We start from the raw sequence: 20,423 nt of genomic DNA on the forward strand, positions 1-20,423 counted from the left end.
AAGATCCTCAGTCTATTATGAATACCTCCATGCAAACAAATTAGAAAATCAAGAGTATGTGGATAAATTCCCAAAAAACACAACCTCCCAAAATTGAACAGAAAAAAGTGAAAACATGAGCATATCATTAAGAAGTTTCAAAATTGAATCATTAATGCAAAAAAAAAAAAAAAAAAACCCTACCAGCCAAAAAAATAGCTGGACCAGAAGGATTCAGAGCCAAATTCTAACAGACATACAAAGAACTGATATCAATCTTACCAAAACTCTTCCAAAAAAACTGAGGAAGAGGGGCTCCTTCTTAACTCATTCTGTGAAGGCAGCACCATCTTGATACCAAAATCTGGCAGAGACACAATGAAAAAAGTAAACTTCAGGCCAATATCACTGATAAACATAGACTCAAAAATCCTCCATAAAATACTAGGAAACTGAATCCAGCAGCACCTCAAAAATTTAACTCACCACAATCAAGTAGGCTTTATTCCTGGGATGCAAGATTAGTTCAACATATGCAAATCAATAAATGTAATTTACCACATAAACAGAATCAAAAACAAAAACCATATGATCATCTCAATAGACACAAAGAGAGATTTCAATAAAATTCAACATTCCTTCATAATAAAAGCCCTCAACAGGCTAGGCATAAAAGGAACATACCTCAAAATAGTAAGAGCCATCTATGACAAACCCACAGCCAACATCATACTGAATGGACAAAAACTGGAACTATTTCCCTGGAGAACTAGGACAAGACAAGGATGCCCACTCTTACCACTCCTAGTCAACATAGTACTGAAAGTCCTCACCTGAGTGATAAGGCAAGAAAAAGAAATAGAGGCCATCCAAATAAGAAAAGAAGCAATCAAACTATCGCTCTTTGCAGATAATATGATTTTATATACAGCAAACCCTTAAGACTGCCAAAAAGTCTCCTGGGACTTCTCTAGCTGACAGCCAAATCAAGAACACAATCCCATTTACAATAACTACACACACAAAAATGAAGTACTTAAGAATACATCTAATCAAAGAGGTAAAAGATCTCTGCAAGGAGAACTACAAACCACAGCTGAAAGAAATCAGAGATGACACAAACAAATGAAAAGATAGTCTATGCTTATGGATTGGAAGAGTTAATATCCTTAAAATGGCCATACTGCCCAAAGCAATTTATAGACTCAATGCTATCTCTATCAAAACACCAATGTCATGTTTCACAGAATTGGAAAAATTTATCCTAAAATTCATGTGGAACCAAAAAATATCTTGAATAGCCAGAGCAATCCTAAGCAAAAAGAACACAGCTGGAAGGATCAAATACCCAACTTCAAACTACGCTATACAGCTACAGAAAACAAAACAGCATGGTACAGATACAAAAATAGACATATAAACCAATAGAACAGAATAGACAACCCAGAAACAAACCCATACACCTACAACCATCTGATCTTTGACAAAATTGACAAAGATGAACAATGAGAAAAGGACTCCCTATTCAATAAATGGTGCTGGGATAGCTGGCTACCCATATGCAGAAGAATGAAACTGGACCCTTACTTATCACCATACACAAAAATTAAGTCAAGATGGATCAAAGACGTAAATGTAATACCTCAAACTATAAAAATCCTAGAAGAAAGCCTAGGAAATACCTTCCACATCAGCTTTGGCAAATAATTTATGGCTAGGTCCCCAAAAGCAATTGCAACAAAAACAAAAACTAACAAGTGGGACCTAATAAAACTAAAGAGTTTCTGTACACCAAAAGAAATTATCAAAAAAGTAAACAGACAACCTACAGAATGGGAGAAAATATTCACAAACTGTGTATCTGACAAAGGTCAAATATCCGGAATGTAAAGGAACTTAAATCAACAAGCAAAAAGCAAATAATCCAATTTGAAAATGGGCCATGGACATGAACAGACACTACTCAAAAGAAGACATACAAGGGGCCAACAAAGAAATGAAAAAAAAAAAGTTTATCATAATTAACCATTAAAGAAAAGCAAATCAAAACCACAGTGAGATACCACCTCACAACAGGCAGAATGGCTACCATTAAAAAGTCAGTTTCTCAACTGCTTTCCAAAGAACTTAAAATAGAGGAGATGGGAGATTTCTCAAAGAACTTAAAATATAACTACCATTCAACCCAGCAATCCCATTACTGGACATATACCCAAAAGAAAATAATTCATTCTACTATAAAGTCACATGCACTTGTATGTTCATTACAGCACTATTCACAATAGCAAACACATGAAATCAACATTTGTGCCCATCAACAGTGGATTGGATAAATAAAATGTGGTACATATGCACCATGAAATAACATACAGCCATACAAAGAACAAAATTATATCTTTGCAGCAACATGGATACAGCTGGAGGTTATTATCCTAAGTGAATTAAACAGAACATAAAACCAAATATTGCATATTCTCACTTATAAAAGGGAGCTAAACATTGAAAACACATAGACATAAAGAACTAGAGACACTGCGGACTACTAGATGCAGGAGGAAGGGAGGTGGCCGTAGGCCAAATACAAGCTATTGGGAACTATGCTCACCACCTGGGTGAAAGGACCATCTGTATGCCAAACCACAGTATCAAGCAATATACCCTTGTAACAACGTTGCCCATGCATCCCCCCGAGTTGAAAATAAAAATAAATAAAATTTTAAAATAAAGTTGTGGATTCTATAAAAGAAAGAAAAAGAAAAGGAAAAAGAGGAAGGAAAAAGAGGAAGGAAGGAAGGAAGGAAGGAAAAGAGAGAGCACAAGGGAGAGAGGAAGGAAGGAAGGAAATGCTTTAAAAAATCATGAATTTTTAGGGACATGATATTTTCTTTCACATTCCTGAGTGGTCAAATTGAAGTATTTTTGGCCTTTGAGGAGAGGATTCAGTGGACTCAGAAATAAACTTATGTCTATAGTTTTCATATATAAAAATAAATTTTTTCGTGGCCAGGAAAAAATTAATACGAATGTGGCATTTGGAAGCTTTAATATGAATGTGACCACTGCTTGGGCAATCTCACCTTTAAGCTACAAGATGTCCCATATTTCATCATTAAGTCTTTTTTAATCACATAATTCAAAAATTGTTGGGTGATAGCTATGTGAAAGGAATATGTAAAAGAGTTTCTTTTTATTTGTAAGAAAGATGTGGAGAGTTAGCCTGGTGTCAAAAATGTTCTTCACATAACTTCAAAATAACATTTTCCCTCTGATCTTAGTTGGTGTGACAAAAATCACAAACAAAAATAATCTTGCAACATCCTTTTCCTTTTATCATCCCTTTGAATATTTCCAAAAATATTTGGCAAAACCTGAGATATCTTCCAGATTTTCATGTACTCATTGATACCCATCCGTAAAAACCTGAGTCAGGTTTTTAAGATGATTTTTTTGCAAGAAAAAGGAGTCCTATCACATTCTAACTTAACTGGTTTTAGGACCTGAATTCTGACCTTGTAGAGGATTTCACATTTTATTTGAGATCAAATACATTTTTATTTTAATATTGCATCAGGACCTGCACTGCATAGACGGAAACCTATGATTTCATTGGATCCATGCATATTAAGCAGTAGAAATGAGGTCAAAATTGGAAAAAACAAATTAAGTGGGTCTTTAGGATAAAGAAGGGCAATGTGGTAAAATAGAATGGAAGGACTCTGGTTTCATCCTTTGATACCTGTTTGACCTCGGACTGAGGTTTGATTTACTCATTAATAAAACAGAATGTGGCCGGGCGCGCTGGCTCACGCCTGTAATCCCAACACTTTAGGAGGCCGAGGCGGGCAGATCACGAGGTGAGGAGATCGAGCCCATCCTGGCTAACACGGTGAAACCCCGTCTCTACTAAAAATACAAAAAATTAGCCAGGCGTGTTGGCGGGCGCCTGTAGTCCCAGCTACTGAGGAGGCTGAGGCAGGAGAATGGCACGAACCCAGGAGGCGGAGTTTGCCGTGAGCCGAGATCATGCCACCGCACTCCAGCCTGGGAGACAGAGCGAGCCTCTGTCTCAAAATAAATAAATAAATAAATAAGTATGTTGTAGGTTTTTTTGTTGTCATTCATAATTTTCTGTTTTTTTATTTTTGAGATGGAGTCTCACTCTGTCACCCATGCTGGGGTGCAGTGGCATGATCACAGTTCTCTGGAACCTCCACCTCCTGGATTCAAGCGATTCTCATGCCTCAGCCTCCCAAGTAGCTGGGATTACAGGTGCACACCACCATGCCTGGATAATTTTTGTATTTTTACTAGAGATGGGTTTCACCATGTTAGCCAGTCTAGTCTCAAACTCCTGACCTCGTGATCCACCCACCTCGGCCTCCCAAAGTGCTGGGATTACAGGCATGAGCCACCATGCCTGGCCCATAATTTTCTGTTTTAAACAAGAAATATGTATATACCTATCCCTTAGTTACAATCTGAAAACTTGAAAATCTCTGAAAGCCAAAAGGGATTTTTTGTATTTCACTGATGCAGAACAGAACTGAACTGAAGTTAATATGCATACCTATCTTAGTTCATGTTATGTTGCTACAGCAGAATATCACAAACTGGGTGATTTATAAAGAATGGAAATTCTTACAGTTCTGGAGGCTGGGAAGTCCAAAGTCAAAGGGCATGCATATACTGTGGGCCTTTTTGCTCTGTTATCCTATGGCATGGCAAGAGGTGGAAGGGCAAGAGAGTAGTATGAGAACAAGAGGAAGACGGCCTAACTCATCCTTTTATTAGGATAGCACTCCAGTGATAACAGTATTAATCTATTCATGAGAGCACAGGCCTCATGACATAATCACCTCTTCAAGTTCCCAGCTCTCAAAACTTTTGCATTAGAGGTTAAATTTCCAACACATGAACTTTGGGGGACACATTCAAATGATAACAATACATTTTATCACAGAAATAGTAATGTAATAATTCAAGATCTTGCCCACGTCACTAAAAGTGTTACCATAAATATGTACCATATTCAATTTCTAAAATTAAAAAAAAATGTGAATTTAAAACACATCTGGCCTCAAAGGCTTTCGATGTAAGGATTGTGGGCCCATACAGCTCTTAACAAAGCCTTCTTCTTTCCCTTTCCCATTTAAAAAGTTAAAATAATGCATCTTGAGTTGATTTTTATATAGGTGTAAGAAAGGATTCCAGCTTCAGTCTTCTGTGTATGGCTAGCCAATTATCCCAGCACCATTTACTGAATAGGGAGTATTTTTCCCATCGCTTGGTTTTGTCAGCTTTGTCAAAGATTAGGTGGCCGTAGGTGTGTGGCCTTATTTCTGTGCTCTCTATTCTGTTGCATTAATCTATGTGGCTGTTTCTGCACCAGTAGCCTACTATTTTGGTTACTGTAACCCTACAGTATAGTTTGAAGTCAGGTAATGTGATGCCTCCAGCTTTGTTCTTTTTGCTTAGGATTGCCTTGGCTATTTGGGCTCTTTTTTGGTTCCGTATGAATTCTAAAATAGTTTTATTTCTAGTTCTGTGAAGAATGTCGTTTCTTCACAGATTTGATAGGAATAGCACTGAATCTGTAAATTGCTTTGGGCAGTATGGCCATTTTAACAATATTGTGAAGAATGTCATTGGTAGTTTGATAAGAATAGCACTGAATATGTAAGTGGCTTTGGACAGTATGGCCATTTTAACAGTATTGATTCTTCTTATTCATGAGCATGGAATGTTTTTCCATGTGTTTGTGTCTTCTCTGACTTCTTTGAGCAGTATTTTGTAATTCTCATTGTAGAGATCTTTCACCTCCCTGGTTAGCTGTATTCCTAGATATTTTATTCCTTTTGTGGATATTGTGAATGGGATTGCCTTTTTGATTTGGTTCTTGGCTTGCTGTTATTGGTGTATAGGAATGCTGGTGATTTTTGTACATTGATTTTTTATCCTGAAACTTTGCTGTAGTTTTTTATCAGCTGAAAGAGTTTTGGGGCCAAGATTATAGGGTTTTCTAAATATATAATCATGTCATCTGCAGAGATAGTTTGACTTTCTTCCTATTTGGATGCCCTTTATTTCTTTTTCTTGCCTGATTGCTCAGGCTGGGACTTCCAATACTATGTTGAGCAGGAGTGGTGAGACAGGGCATAGTTGTCTTGTGCTGGGTTTCAAGGGAAATGCTTTCAGCTTTTGCCCATTCAGTATAATGTTGGCTGCGGGTTTCTCACAGATGGCTCTTATTATTTTGAGGCATGTTCCTTCAATACCTAGTTTGTTGAGAGTTTTTAACATGAAGGGGTGTTGAATTTTATCAAAAGCCTTTTCTGTGTCTACTGAGAAAATCATGTGGTTTTTGTCTTTAGTTCTGTTTATGTGATGGATTATGTAAAACCCCAAATTATAAAAACTCTGGAAGACAACCTAGGCAATACTATCCTGCACACAGGAACAAGCAAAGATTTCATGACAAAGACACCAAAAGCAGTCACAACAAAAGCAAAAATTGACAAGTGGGATCTAACTAAACATAAGAGCTTCTGCACAGCAAAAGAAACTATCAACAGAGTAAACAGACAACCTAGAGAATGGGAGAAAATACTTGCAATCTATGCATCTGACAAAGGCCTAATACCCAGCATCTATAAGGAACATAAATTTACCAGAGCAAAACAAACAACCCAATTAAAAAGTGGGTAAACAGCCGGGTGCAATGGCTCACACCTGTAATCCCAACTCTTTACAAGTTCAAGGCAAGCGGATCAACCACATACATAAAATTTTTTAATGGGTTGACAATGTTGCATTTTGATGCTCCCATCTCTATTTCCAAGTTTCAAATAACTTTAAAGTGTGCAGTGTTATAGGTCAGAATATGACAAAGGCATGCAATGTGTTTGTATTATATTCTATTATATGTTAAATACTATATTATACGTTATTATATTTATTATATGTTTGAGGTTCTCATGTCAAAGCCTGGATGTTTAGGACAATAAAGAGTTGCTTTGTGCTTGGCGGAAAAAAGCAAGAAAATTAAAATAATTCAGCAAAATCAAGGAAGTGGTTAGAATGACTTAACTTCATTTAGGTCACCTGTTAAATTCTTCACTTCAATGGGTTTTTAAATAATTTGTTATAAAGATAGGAAGTAGCAAAGTTGCTCACAAAAGTGTATTTTAGGAGTCCTGGAATTCAAAATAGTCTAAATAAATTGTCAGGCAATATGTTCAAGAAATTACAAGATACTAAAAGAGTAAAGCTGGCAAGTCATTAGAACACATTGATATTGTCTGGAAAGAAGAGAGGGCACGCCTCGTCAAAAACTACCTCACCTTGAACCTGATTACAATACAATTTGTATTTATTCACTTAAAGTCCTCATCAACAAAACAGATCTACAAGCACTGATAGTGAATCAGGGTCCTATTAAGGATGAATGAATATTTTTTAAAGAATGGTGGATTAATGGCAGTAATGTCCCTTTCTGTCAAGTCCTGAATGGGCTTTACCAGACTAAACAATACCTGTTTTTTACCTAATAAGGATAATACTACTTGGCTTAGGACAAAACACAAAACAATGAGGAAGGGTTTAGACACTTGCAATCCCCAAGGTCTTGTAACAAAGGGCAGGGATTGCATCTCCTGGGTCCTGGCCTCATTCTTACATCAATGATTATGTTCAACCTCTCTAAATTCCTTCAGTGCACCACTTCATTTCTTATTCTCAACTGTTGTGTAATGAGCACCTGCCAAGTTTCTGTTAAATTTTTCTTAGATAAATTTTCAGGCAGTTTCCAAGGTATCTCCCTTTTGTGATAAAAACTCTGCAATGTATTTCAGTGTATTTCAGGTGAGGAATTTAAAATCCCACTCATAATTGTTTGAAATCTTCCCTCATTCAAGCTGTCAGAGCTTGACAGCCCTGGTTCTGTTGTTATGCACTATTAAATGGGAGCTGCTCTCCAGCCTAGGGGTACCTCTCTGTTTCAGTGGTGGGGAAATGGGTGAAGCTTATTGGGGATCCTTGGGGAAGGCAATGCCATATAAATGGGAGTTTCAGCAGAAGGAATGAAAATAATAAGTCCCTTTCTGAAAGCTCAGACCTACAAAATTTTTAATGTGTTGACAATGTTGCATTTTGATGCTCCCATTTCTATTGCCGAGTTTCAAAATAACTTTAAAGTGTGCAATTTTATAGGTCAGAATATGAGAAAGGCACACAATGTGTTTGTATTTTAAATTTGGAGTTTTCTTTAAAAGCCATAGAACAGTAAATGTTTTGAAGATACTATTTTCTGCATTCAGGTGAAGGTGAAGAGAAGGGGAAAAGATGTGATGATTTTTCCATCTGATTTCTATTTCCGATGAATACCCTAATGGCTTCTGCTGCAAAATGCAGAGGTCGTTAGAAAGCAGTGTTACTAATCTAGATGGAAACAAATTTCAGTCTGGGGCAGTAATACATCTTATAGCTCATAAACACATTGAGCCCAATTATCTTAATATGTTTTACATGATAAGAGCAATTACAAAATATCTGGAAGAGTTGATGTGCTGAGGGTAATTATTTTAATTTATTCACACTTAGACACTGAGGTAGGATATGAGATATACTTCCATCAGGACTTCTTTCTTCTGGAGACATTCATTGATTTGTTCATTCACTCATTCAATAAACACATCATTCACATTTTTCAGATATTGTGCTAAAAACAGGTAGCACGAAACATATGACAAAAAAGTAAATGTAAACTACCCTAAAGAGCTAGCACTGCAGTACAAAAGATGAAGCAGGTATATAAATAAAGCTAACATAGTACAAAGTGAATAAGTACTATAAGAGGTGTACAAACAACGCCTCTTAGAAAAGGCCATTGAGGCTGGGCGCGGTGGCTAATGCCTGTAATCCCAGCACTTTGGGAGGCCAAGGTGGGCAGATCACCTGAAGTCAGGAGTTCACGACTAGACTGGCCAACATGGTGAAACCCCAGTGCTACTGAAAATACAAAAATTAACCAGGTGCGGTGGCAGGCACCTGTAATCCCAGCTACTCGGGAGGCTTAGGCAGGATAATTGCTTGAACCTGGAAGGTGGAGGTTGCAGGGAGCTGAGATTGCACCACTGCACTCCAAACTGGGCAGCAGAGCAAGACTCCATCAAAAAAAAAAAAAAAGAGAGAAAGGAAAGAAAGAGAGAGAGAGAAAGCAGAAGGAAGGAAGGAAGGAAAAGAAAAAGCAAAAGCAAAGGCCATTGATGTGAAATGAGCATTTCCAGCAAAGGATGGTTTTTGGGAGAGATTAAATTTGAGTTGGACATTAACACAGAATTTAGGTAGCAGGGGCTGGGGGAAAGCAGACAAACTTGAAGAAAACTATCCAGGGCCAGGTGGACGGGGGCTCACACGTGTAATCCCAGCACTTTCAGAGGCTGAGGCAGGCAGATTGCTTGAGCTCAGGAATTCAAGACCAGCCTGGGCAACATGGTGAAACCCCATCTCTAAAAAACATACAAAAATTCACCAGGCATGGTGGCGAGCACCTGTGTTCCCAGCTATTCAGGAGGCTGAGGTGGGAGGATTGCTTGAACCCGGGAGGTTGAGGCTACAGTGAGGCAAGATTGTGCCACTGAGCAACACAGCAAGACTCTATCTCAAAAAAGAAAGAAAGAATGAATGAAAGAAGGAAAGAAAGAAAGAAAGAAAGAAAGAAAGAAAGAAAGAAAGAAAGAAAGAAAGAAAGAAAGAGGAAGGAAGGGAGGGAGGGAGGGAGGGAGGGAGGGAAAGAAAGAAAACTATCAAGGCTGAGGTATGGTGTGCACCCAGACAAGAAGATCAGGAAGCACAATGTACACATAGGGAGCAACAGGCAATGTAGTCAGATCAAATGCAGAGAATACAAAGGTCAGGAGAGAGAAATCAAGCTGGAAAGGCTGGCAGGTACCCAGGTCATGAGGGAGGCTTAGTGAAAAAAACACAAAGATAAGAACTTTGGACTTTACTACTAAGCACTGGGGAGCCATTAAAAGTTTTTGAGACTAAAATGACATGAGGATATTAAACAGGTTAATCAGTAAGAAGCATGATGGATAGACTGGAAAGGTCAAATAACTGAGCTAAGAGAACAAACTAGGCAGCCCCTGCCCTGGGTGAGGTGAGCACTAATTAAGGAAGAAGTTAACGTAGTGGCAAAAGGAGTGGACAGTGCCAGGGGTTTGGGAGTCTGAGGAGATCTGAGAATGTTGATAGGCTGGGCTGAGAGGAAGAGCCCAATGAGAAAGAGATGATGGAGACACAAAGAATGTGTAGAAAAATGGCAGAGTAATGTCCAAACGGAGGTGGCAGCAAGGCGGAATTGGAGCAGGCTGGATTTCACAAGTAGGGATGGAGTAGGGATGGTGGTAGTCAACTAAGAATAAGGAGGCTTGGGGGCAATCAGGGATTTGATAAAGAAAGAAAAATGTCTACACCAACCAATGCAGGGGACAGGTTAGAAAAGAGTCTAGGAGGCGAGTGTGCACATTATCAGACAAAAAAGCACACTTCACTCAAACTGGTAGTGCATGAAGTGGTGCTCAAAATTAAAACAGGCAACACCGCCAAATAAGGCCATGGTAGATTCGAATTTCCAACACAACACTTTGTGGAATAAATATACAGAGCTACACCTAAAGCAGCAACACCCTGAGAGTCACACAATTAGAAAACTATGTGATGGTTTGGTCTAAATGAAGTGAAACTGTTTTATGTGACCTTTCTCTATTAATTTAGCTAAGTTGATGTAGGTTAGGTTCTGTTTTGTTTTTATATTATGTATAGACGAACCTCTTATTTCACTATTAAGTAATATGTATTAAGTGACTCCAGCACAAGATACAAATTTTCTTCCCACATAAATCTCCTGTTCACAAAACAAGTATCAGAGGTAAACAAGCAAAGAAGATGGCCAGGGAACAGCAGTGGATGATGGGTCCAGGACATGTTCTTTTGAGACCAGGTGCAAGGAGAGGCGCTGAAGGAAATGCCTGCCTCCTCACCCCATACCACTCTTCAGAGAGGTGACGATTGTTCTCCAGCCCCAGGGTAGTAGGTTCATCAAATTTAAGCCCTCTCTGTCAGTAATGAAAAGAGCTGGCACTTCATTTTTTCTCCAATTTTGCTAACTACGGGTTCTCCCTCAAAGTACAGGACCACCACATTAGAGGCAGAAGGAAAGGGCTTAGCTCTCCACTGCACACTTTCTGAGAGATGGGAATGAATGTGTTTCAGGAGGACAGAAAGTATTCATATGGAATACTGATCTTAAAAGAGAGGATATAATGGCTATGTGTTTGTTTACTAAGAATACACCTAAAGTATATTATATAATAAGTTGCACTTTACTTTTGTGGAGTGCAGATTTTTTTAAAATGTTGCTACTATACAAATAGTTATCAATCATAAGATTTTTCTCCCGGCCAGGTGCGGGGGCTCACGCCTGCAATCCCAGCACTTTGGGAGGCCGAGGCGGGAAGGTCATAAGGTCAGGAGTTCGAGACCCACATGGCCAATATGGTGAGACCCTGTCTCTACTAAAAAAACAAAAATTACCCTGGCGTGGTGGTGGGTGCCTGTAGTCTCAGCTACTCGGGAGGCTGAGGCAGGAGAATCGCTTGCACCCAAGAGGCGGAGGTCGTAGTGAGCCAAGATTGTGCCACTGCACTCCAACCTGGGGCACCAAGCGAGACTCCGTCTCAATAAAACAAAAAACAAACAAACAAAAAATTTCTCCCATACCTCTATACCTCTCCTCTTTCCAGTCCTTGCCATCTCCAGCACATATATAGTCACTTGAATTCAAAGTATAGGTCAACACGTGGTACTATAAAATAAAGCTTTACACTTCTCAGTGTTTGCTCTTATAAAATAAATTTTTAAAATTATATAATTACAGTCTAGATACATGGATCCTTCTACACAGGATACATGAAAAATAAGAACATTTTCCAGACAAAGAAGTCCACTGAGATGTAGGCATTAATTTAATAAAATGGGCGTGAGTCAGTGTTGCCTTGGGAAAACAGATGTTAGAGATGCTGGTACCCTGTGCTAGAATGTTTCCTCCCCACCAACTTTTTCTCCTATTTTAAGATGCCAATAAACACCACACACAGAGGTGCTTATTGGTGTCTTGAAATAAGAGAAAAAGCAGGTTAGCACTAAGCACTGGGAACAAAGAAACATGAGAAACGTAAGATGAGTCACACTTAAAAAAGAGATTAAGTGGAAAAGCCCCTGATTTCAAGAAACCCTTCTGTATCTCTGGGCAGTAAAGGATTAATTCAGCAGGCCTGGGCTGCTCAAACCCTACACATTTCCGAGGTCTTCAAGACTGACCCTTGGTCCAACTACTGGAGATGACTTTTTAGCCTTGAAGTATCCTATTTTTTTTTTTTTTTTCACGATGGAGTCTCGCTCTGTTGTCTAGGCTGGAGTGCAGTAGTGCAATCTCGGCTCACTGCAACCTCCACCTCCTGGGTTCTAGCGATTCCCCTGCTTGAGCCCCCCAAATAGCTAGGATTACAGGTGCGTGTCACCATGCCCAGCTAATTTTTGCATTTTTAGTGGAGACAGGGGCTTCATCATATTGGCCAGGCTGGTCTCGAACTCCTGAATGGTAGTGATCTGCTCACCTTGGCCTCCAATAGTGCTGGGATTACATAAGTGAGCCACCAAGCTCAATCTGGAGTATGCTACTTAATAAGAGTGTCTTGCATGTACCTGAAGCTTTGGTCCATACCAAATAGTGCATGCTAACAATGTGATTTATGGTGAACACTTGTTTTTGTGTGCCTGGGCTTTGGGCCACACTGTATCAGCTGGACCTCTTGATCAGCAATTGTTGCAACCAATTTTTCTGACTTTGCAAAAGAGAGCCCACCCAAAGTACACAGGTTAAATCAAGTGGAGAATAAACCTGAATTACTTTGAATATTCAGCACAGTGTGTGAGCAAAGTTACTCTAATAATTCTTTTTCTAATATTACTATCATCTTTATGGAAACTCATGGAACTGTTTCATATTTAATACAGGCTTTAGGTAAAAATTGGTTAATTAAAATTAAAAAGCAATGTCCCTGTTTTGTGTTAGAAGAATAAACCAAAAGCTTAGTAATCCTCTCCAGATTCTATTCTATAGAATTATTATTATTTCTCCATTACTTCACCTGGTGAACTTCTGGTTACTCTTTAAGACCTAGGCTGAAAGTCACCCACTCCCGTCGCACTATGTGGTCTTTTACGACTCTTACAAAGTATGCTTCTCTCAGTGCTCCCCAAATCTCTTTACATGTTTTCTAAACACAGGTCACATTGCATGCACAACGCGTTTTGTTTTCATGTCTCTCTAATTTACAGGATTGTGAGTTCCTCATGGTAAGGGCAGCATTCATTTGATGTTTCTGGTCTGCAAGACCTCTCTCATGTCCTGCTATATAGGAGGCACTCACTTAACATTAAATACCTAAGTGAGCTAAAGAATGCATGGATAAACAAAATAAATGGATACACTAATCTTGAACTCTTACAAATAACTAGGTAAGAGAGATTATACATCATTCTATTTGCACGGTTTTGAAAAAAATTCTTCCTCCTAAGAGATCATGATGGGCAGAGTGCTGGAACAAATTTTATCTATGAAAGAGTTGATGTTTTCCAGGCAGAGGAGTTGTGATAATGAGGATTAAGGCATACAGCCTATTGCCTGGGACTAGAAAGAGTAATATTAAATACTAGGGTTAGCTATTATTTATAAAGCTATGGTAATCTTTTTTGAAGATATCTGGATTTCTGAATTAGGTTCTTACACCTGTAACAACAAAAACAGTAACATGTCTTCAAAAAATCAAAATCAACTTATATCTAGTTTTAATTCCTAGTAAAATTGGCAGGAAGATGGTAGGTGAAGTCTGCAATCATACTCACGGCAAGAGTCAACTTCAAAATATTTGGGGCCTAGTCTACTAACCACCAGAGAGGCCTTTACTTCCTGAAGTGGTCTTTCTAGAAGGGCTGTTTCAGGAAGGTAGTCTCTCCTTTCAACCAATATTTATGAAGCATCTACCATGTGAGGGTCTTTGTGCTAGGCTCTGTGAGAGCTATAGAGAGGTGAATAAGCCACGGTTATTGCCCTCAAGGAATTTTCAATAAAACACTTTTCTTCAGATGCCAAAAAGCAAGGGGCACTATCACTACACAAAGAAATAAGATAGTTTGGAGTAGAGAATCACATACCAACTCTTGGTACAGTTACAAAAGGCATGTTCAAAAGTGATTTGTTTGTGAAAATCTCATTTCCATTTCAGTTTCTGTTTTGAGCATTAGGAGGTACAGATCATTAGAGTAAACCATGTGCAGAAGTCACCTTGCCCCTAGTTTCAAATCCCCCATGACTATCAGATGATAGAGGAAGGTTAAAAGAAAAAATGAAAGATAAAATTTTGTCATCTATAATCTAGGTGAACTCACCTCTGAATCGTACTGGGATCTTAGAAGAAGAATATCACAGAAGGGAAAGAAAACGGAGGGGCACTGGCAATGGCTAGGAAAACTAACCAAGCTATAGAACTGTCCCCAGAAAGGCATGGTCAGTATCTGAAGGACATCATTTGTCCCCCTGAAGAAGTAACCTTTCCTCCACAAACTGTAAGATCCAAACTAGTAGTGGTAATCTCCTAGCAATGTTCCTATCCCATTTACAGTTGGGACTGTAGCCCAAGTAAACAGCATCCAACCCCTACCAGAAAGAGATATGTGATCATAATAACACCAGAAATTTAATAAGCATTTACCATGTGCCAAGAAGTGTACTACACACTTAATCTCCAAGACCACACACAAAAAATTATATTTTATAGGTGATAAAACAGACGTTTAGAAGTTCATTATCTTACCCAAGGTCATACGACTAGGAAGTAGCACCAACTGCTTTGATTCTAGAACCTGTACTTCTGAAGCTCAATAACTAGGTTGAGGATCAGAAACTCAGCCCAATGGGCTGAACTCCAAGGCCAGGACTCTACTTCTGACATTTGTAAGGCAGAAGCCTGGTCACAATGGCAAGTATGGAAAAAGAGAAAAACTTGTAATTCACTGGCCACAAATACCTAGGACCTATAAATTTAGGGAAACAAAACCAATTTTAATTCCCCATTAGTGAGATAAATCTCAATGAAAACAAACAAACAAAAAAAGGAAGTGAAATTAAATACAGCATACAATATTTGAGAAATACCTAATATGAAGAATATTTTCCTTCAGTTGTTTTAATAGTGAGTGTGTGAGCAAAGTTACTTTAATAATTCTTTTTCTAATATAACTATCATCTTTATGGAATCTCAGTGAACTGCTCCATATGTAATATAGGCTTTAGGTGAAAATTAATTAAAATTAAAAGGCAAAGTCCCTGTTTTGTGTTAAAAGGTCAAACCAGAAGCTTGGTAATCCTCTCCATATTCTATTCTATAGAATTATTATTTCTCCATTACTTCACTTTGTACTTGGATAAATTATATTACTTGGATACAGAATATTGGAGATACATATATACTATATATATAATAGTATATGACTAGGATAAAGTGTATATTACTCCTTTATACTTGGATATATTAATAAATATGGTCCTGTATCTTCTCTCTTAAATGTCTTTAAAAATGGGATTTTAATGTAGGATGGCTTAAGAGAACCAATATAGAAAGAGATAACAGATTCTGGGGCCAATTAAGGTATGAAATCCTAGAAAACAGCTGTCTTATCGACTTGATGAGACATCAGAAGAGAAACTGTACACAGACTCTGGAAAATTACTAGCTTTCATTGAATACAAGATGCTGCAACAAGTCTTCACAAAGAAATTAATGAAACTGGCTTTGGTTATTATCCTCTTCTGGCAAACTTCTTTTTCTTAGGGGGTTAAAAAGATACACAGAAGGCAGATAAAAGTGTTATATACGTGCAATTTTAGTTCCACTTCATCTTTGACAACAACTGAGCTTCACAAAATGGCTTCTGTTCCCAGCATGCTCTTTCCCCATTTCCCCACTTAAATCTAGGGAGAACACGCTATCATTCTGCCACTAGATGGCACTGCCACAAATTGGGATGGACAGTACTCTGTGGACCCTAAACTTCTAACAATTTAGAGAAAAAGCAATAAAGATTAAATATACAACAAAATGAAATAAACATTAGAGTGATGCAGAGAACAGTGCAACAAACAAACAAAATATACTGAAAGAGTATTGTCCCAATGGGACATAAATCAGGAAAGATCCTACTTTATGACTAGATTCTCTCTCGGATACACTAAGATATAATGTTATTTGTCCAACACATTTTGGCTCCCGATATTTTTCCTTTCAAGCTATTGAAGTTAATATTTAACAAACACATTTTCTGCCAAGTTTTAATGTGATATCATCCTCTGAAGAAACAAAGTCCAGAAATAATTTGTCTTTCTGGCAATATTTATTAGTATTTTGACACAAAACCTGAATTATTATTGAAAGTAAATAGGAAATCAAGGACTCAGATCTCTTGAATTTTTTTAAGGTGCTCTCAAGGTTAACATGTACTCTGTGGCAATGAAGAGGCGGATAAATAAAGGCTATATGGTGTCATATAATCTGTAATATTTCCTATAACTGTGACTATTTTTTAAATAAATTTTTCTAGATGACAAATTTAATTTCCCCTTTGGTTTTGTTTATACGTTGGAGTCTCTGGTGTCAGAGAACTGAACACAAAGCTAAGTACTCCAGGTCTCTCTACTTTTCTTTTGACTCTGAAATTTACAGCTGTGAACTTCCCATAAGATCTTTTTATTTCAAAAGAATTATGTATATAATGTGTAGTTTAATATAATTATATATAATTGATTATATAATTGAAGATATAACTATATTTATATACTATTATACATTATTATATGTTATATATAATTATGTTGTTAATTATAGTTTATTTTATATATGAATATACATATATATCTCCATTAAAAAATATCTCAACTTGGTAAGGAAAAGAAAAAGGAACTAACTTGAGTCCCATTCAGGAAGTTCCTGAAACGCCTACTAAAACAATGTGAAAGACAGCAAATTCCCATCTTCTCACAGCTGGCTGTGTTTAAAAGAACCACAGGAAATGAACCAGCTTTCAACCTGTTAGCCACTTTCAAAGGGCAAATGGCTGCAAGCCCTTGGGGACCAAGGGATCAATTTAAGATGGCACAGCAAAGCTGAAAACTGGCCCCAGTCCAGCAGTTTCAGCCTTGAATTAATAGGGGTGTGTGTGTGTGTGCGTGTATAAAACAGTACATACACGCACACACCCACACAGAGCCAATAAATGTTATATGAACTCTGCATGCATTCTGTTCTAAATTTAAACAGGAAATAAAGTTAGGTCATTGCTACCTTTTGGTCAGGGCAAGGATGACAATCACAAAAATTTTGCAAAACATATTCAAAGAAGGAAACAGGAGGAAGGTGTGATAGGGGTTTGACTGTCTACCAAAACAGTCCAAAAAATAGTTTATAATAAACATCTTAGGCCCACAGAAAGGCTGTGAATGCCAGAGTGAATTTTTCCATCCTCCAGCAATGCCTTTATTGTGATGGTCTGGACTGTAATTAGGGCTTTTCTTGAACAGGTATTGGAGAGACAGTGAACAGGGTCATTTGTGAGCATTTGCTTCTGTTCCGGGGAAAAACGGCCCAGTCAGTCACTGAGAGTTTGACTCCTTAAAGAGCTTTACCATTCCTTCACAGTTGTTTGTTCTGAGACTACAGATAGACCAAGGAAAATCTGAAACCCTCCAGAAGCATTTATTTCACAACGAGCCACTACACTGAAGCATATAGTATTTGACAGCCTTTTGTGAGTAGCAGAGTCCGTGGATTTTTTTTTCTCCAGCAGTGATATCCTTTCACCTCATTATAAAATATAACCTGTCATAGCTAAATTGAGGAGTTTTTTAACAGGGCTGGAAAACTCATCTTTAATTACTGTATAGGAGAATGCTTCTGAATTATCAACTGTGCAGAAAAAGACTGAAAGGCAATCTGACCACTGCAAGAAACAGACATTCCTTGATAGAGAAGCCATGTTGTTGGGTTTTCAGTTTCTCGGGTGATGGTGCTTTGATAGTGATGGCTTTGAAATTCATATAAGATGAAGAAGAAAAAGAAGCACTTTCATTAGTCTAGTAGTATTGTGTGTACGCTTAACTGTCTATGCACAAATTGGTTTAAGGATTTTATTGGGTTGTTAGTCTTAGATTATAAATATCTAGATGTGAACTCCAGGACATTTTCTAATGGAAGTTTTCTTTATATCAGCTTAATGTGTTGGTTACTATCCCGAGTTTTGACAGACTTGCTTCCAAAATTCAAGCTCTGCTACTAACTAGCTGATAATCTTGGCAATTACCAACTCTCTAAACTTTGGTTATCTTATCTGCAAAAGGGAGAGTTCATCGTACCTACCTCATATGCCTGTTGAGAATATTAAATGAGATAATGAATGTGAAGTGTTTATCAAAGTGCTTAGAGTGTTATAACCGCTCAATAAACAGTAGCTATCATTACTAGAAACATTTTGCACTGAATTTTTGATAGTTTTGTCTGGGAATGAAAATTATATTTTCTAAGGTAGACTAAGAGTTAAAAAGAAGTGTCCCTTTTTTGCAAGTGGGCATAGGAAAAAATTCTTCAGATGTCTGTCTCCCAGTTACAGAAACAGGACAGGAGACAAACCAATAGACCCTTGGACATCGGACACACCAAGTCCTATTTTAAATATGTCCTCTCAAAGCCAATATTTTGATTCTTCAGGTTAGTCAATTACTCAAGCTATTTCTCAAAAAAAGAAAAGTTTCCAATGGACAAATAACTGGGAAATGCTAAATATAACATTTCAGTCTTGGAAATTCACAATGCACACTGGTATATTAAACATTTCAAAAAGTCCTGCAGTAAAGAAATCATGTTTACTTTGGCTGATTCAGGTTCCCCAAGCCTACCTGATAATATAACATTTTTTTTTCACCCAATGGTTATTGCTGCACTAATAATTCATTCAGTATATTACATGCCAGCCACGGTGTCAAGCATTTTACATATATTAACTCATTAAATCATAACAACAATACTATGAGATTGGTATCCTTATTATTTCTATTTTACTTGCCCAAGATTGCTCAGTCACTAAGTGATAGCAGGATTCAAATCCTAGTACTCTGACATGAGTCACATTCTGAATCAGCATTTTATATTGCTTCTTATGATATGCAATATGTGTATCAGTTACGTGTTAATCAGTTCTGGCATTGCTATTACATAAAGAAATACCCAAGCCTGGGTAGTTGATTAAGAAAGAGGTTTAATTGGCTAATGCTTCTACAGGCCGTACAAGAAGCATGATGCTGACATCTGCTTCAAGGAGCTTACAATCATGGCAGAAGGTGAAGGGGTGAACTGGTTCATCACACAGCAAGAGCAGGACCAAGAGAGACAGAGACAGAAGCCACACACTTTTAAACAACTAGATCTGATGTGAACTCAATGTGAGAACTCACTCATCACCAATGGGATGGTGCTAAGCCATTCATGAGGGATCCATCTGCATGTTCCAAACAATTCCTACTAAGCCCACCTCCAACACTGGGGGTTACATTTCAACATGAGATTTGGAGGACAAACATCCAAGGCATATCAATTTAGGATGTTTTACCTCCAAATAACAGAAATCTCAGTCAAAATTGATTTAAAGAATAAAGGGAGTTTGTCAGACATGGTGGCTCATGCCTGTAATCCCAGCACGTTGGGAAGCCAAAGTGGGCAGATCACTTGTGGTCAGGAATTTGAGACCAGCCTGGCCAACATAGCGAAACCCTGACTCTACTAAAAATACAAACATTGCGGTGGCGCACGCCTATAATCCCAGCTACTCAGGAGGTTGAGGCGGGAGAATCAGTCGCTTAAATCCAGGAGGCAGAGGTTGCAGTGAGCTGAGATCACAGTATTATACTGTAGCCTGGGCAACAGAGAGAGTGAGACTCGGTCTCAAAAAAAAAAAAAAAAAAAAACCAAAGGACTAAGGGAGTTTATGGTCACACTTAACTAAAAAATAGTGTGAGTTTCAAGCACCAGGTGTGTATGCAGCTCCATTCTCTGCAATTCACTCATTCATCTCTGACGTCCTCCTTATGTCAGCTTGATCCCCAGGCAGCTCCCTTATATAATAGTAGTCTCTCCCAGGTAGTACCTGCTTATCTCCAAACAGAAGAGAAAGCTTCCTTTCCCCCAAACATTGAATAAAATTGTTAGCCTCTTCTGATTAAGCCATATGCCCACCTTGTATCATTCACTATGGCCATAGAAATGTGAAGTGCTGATTGT

The sequence above is a fragment of the Pan troglodytes genome, chromosome 16 (assembly GCF_028858775.2).
Source record: "Pan troglodytes isolate AG18354 chromosome 16, NHGRI_mPanTro3-v2.0_pri, whole genome shotgun sequence".
NCBI classification, from domain to species: Eukaryota; Metazoa; Chordata; class Mammalia; order Primates; family Hominidae; genus Pan; species Pan troglodytes.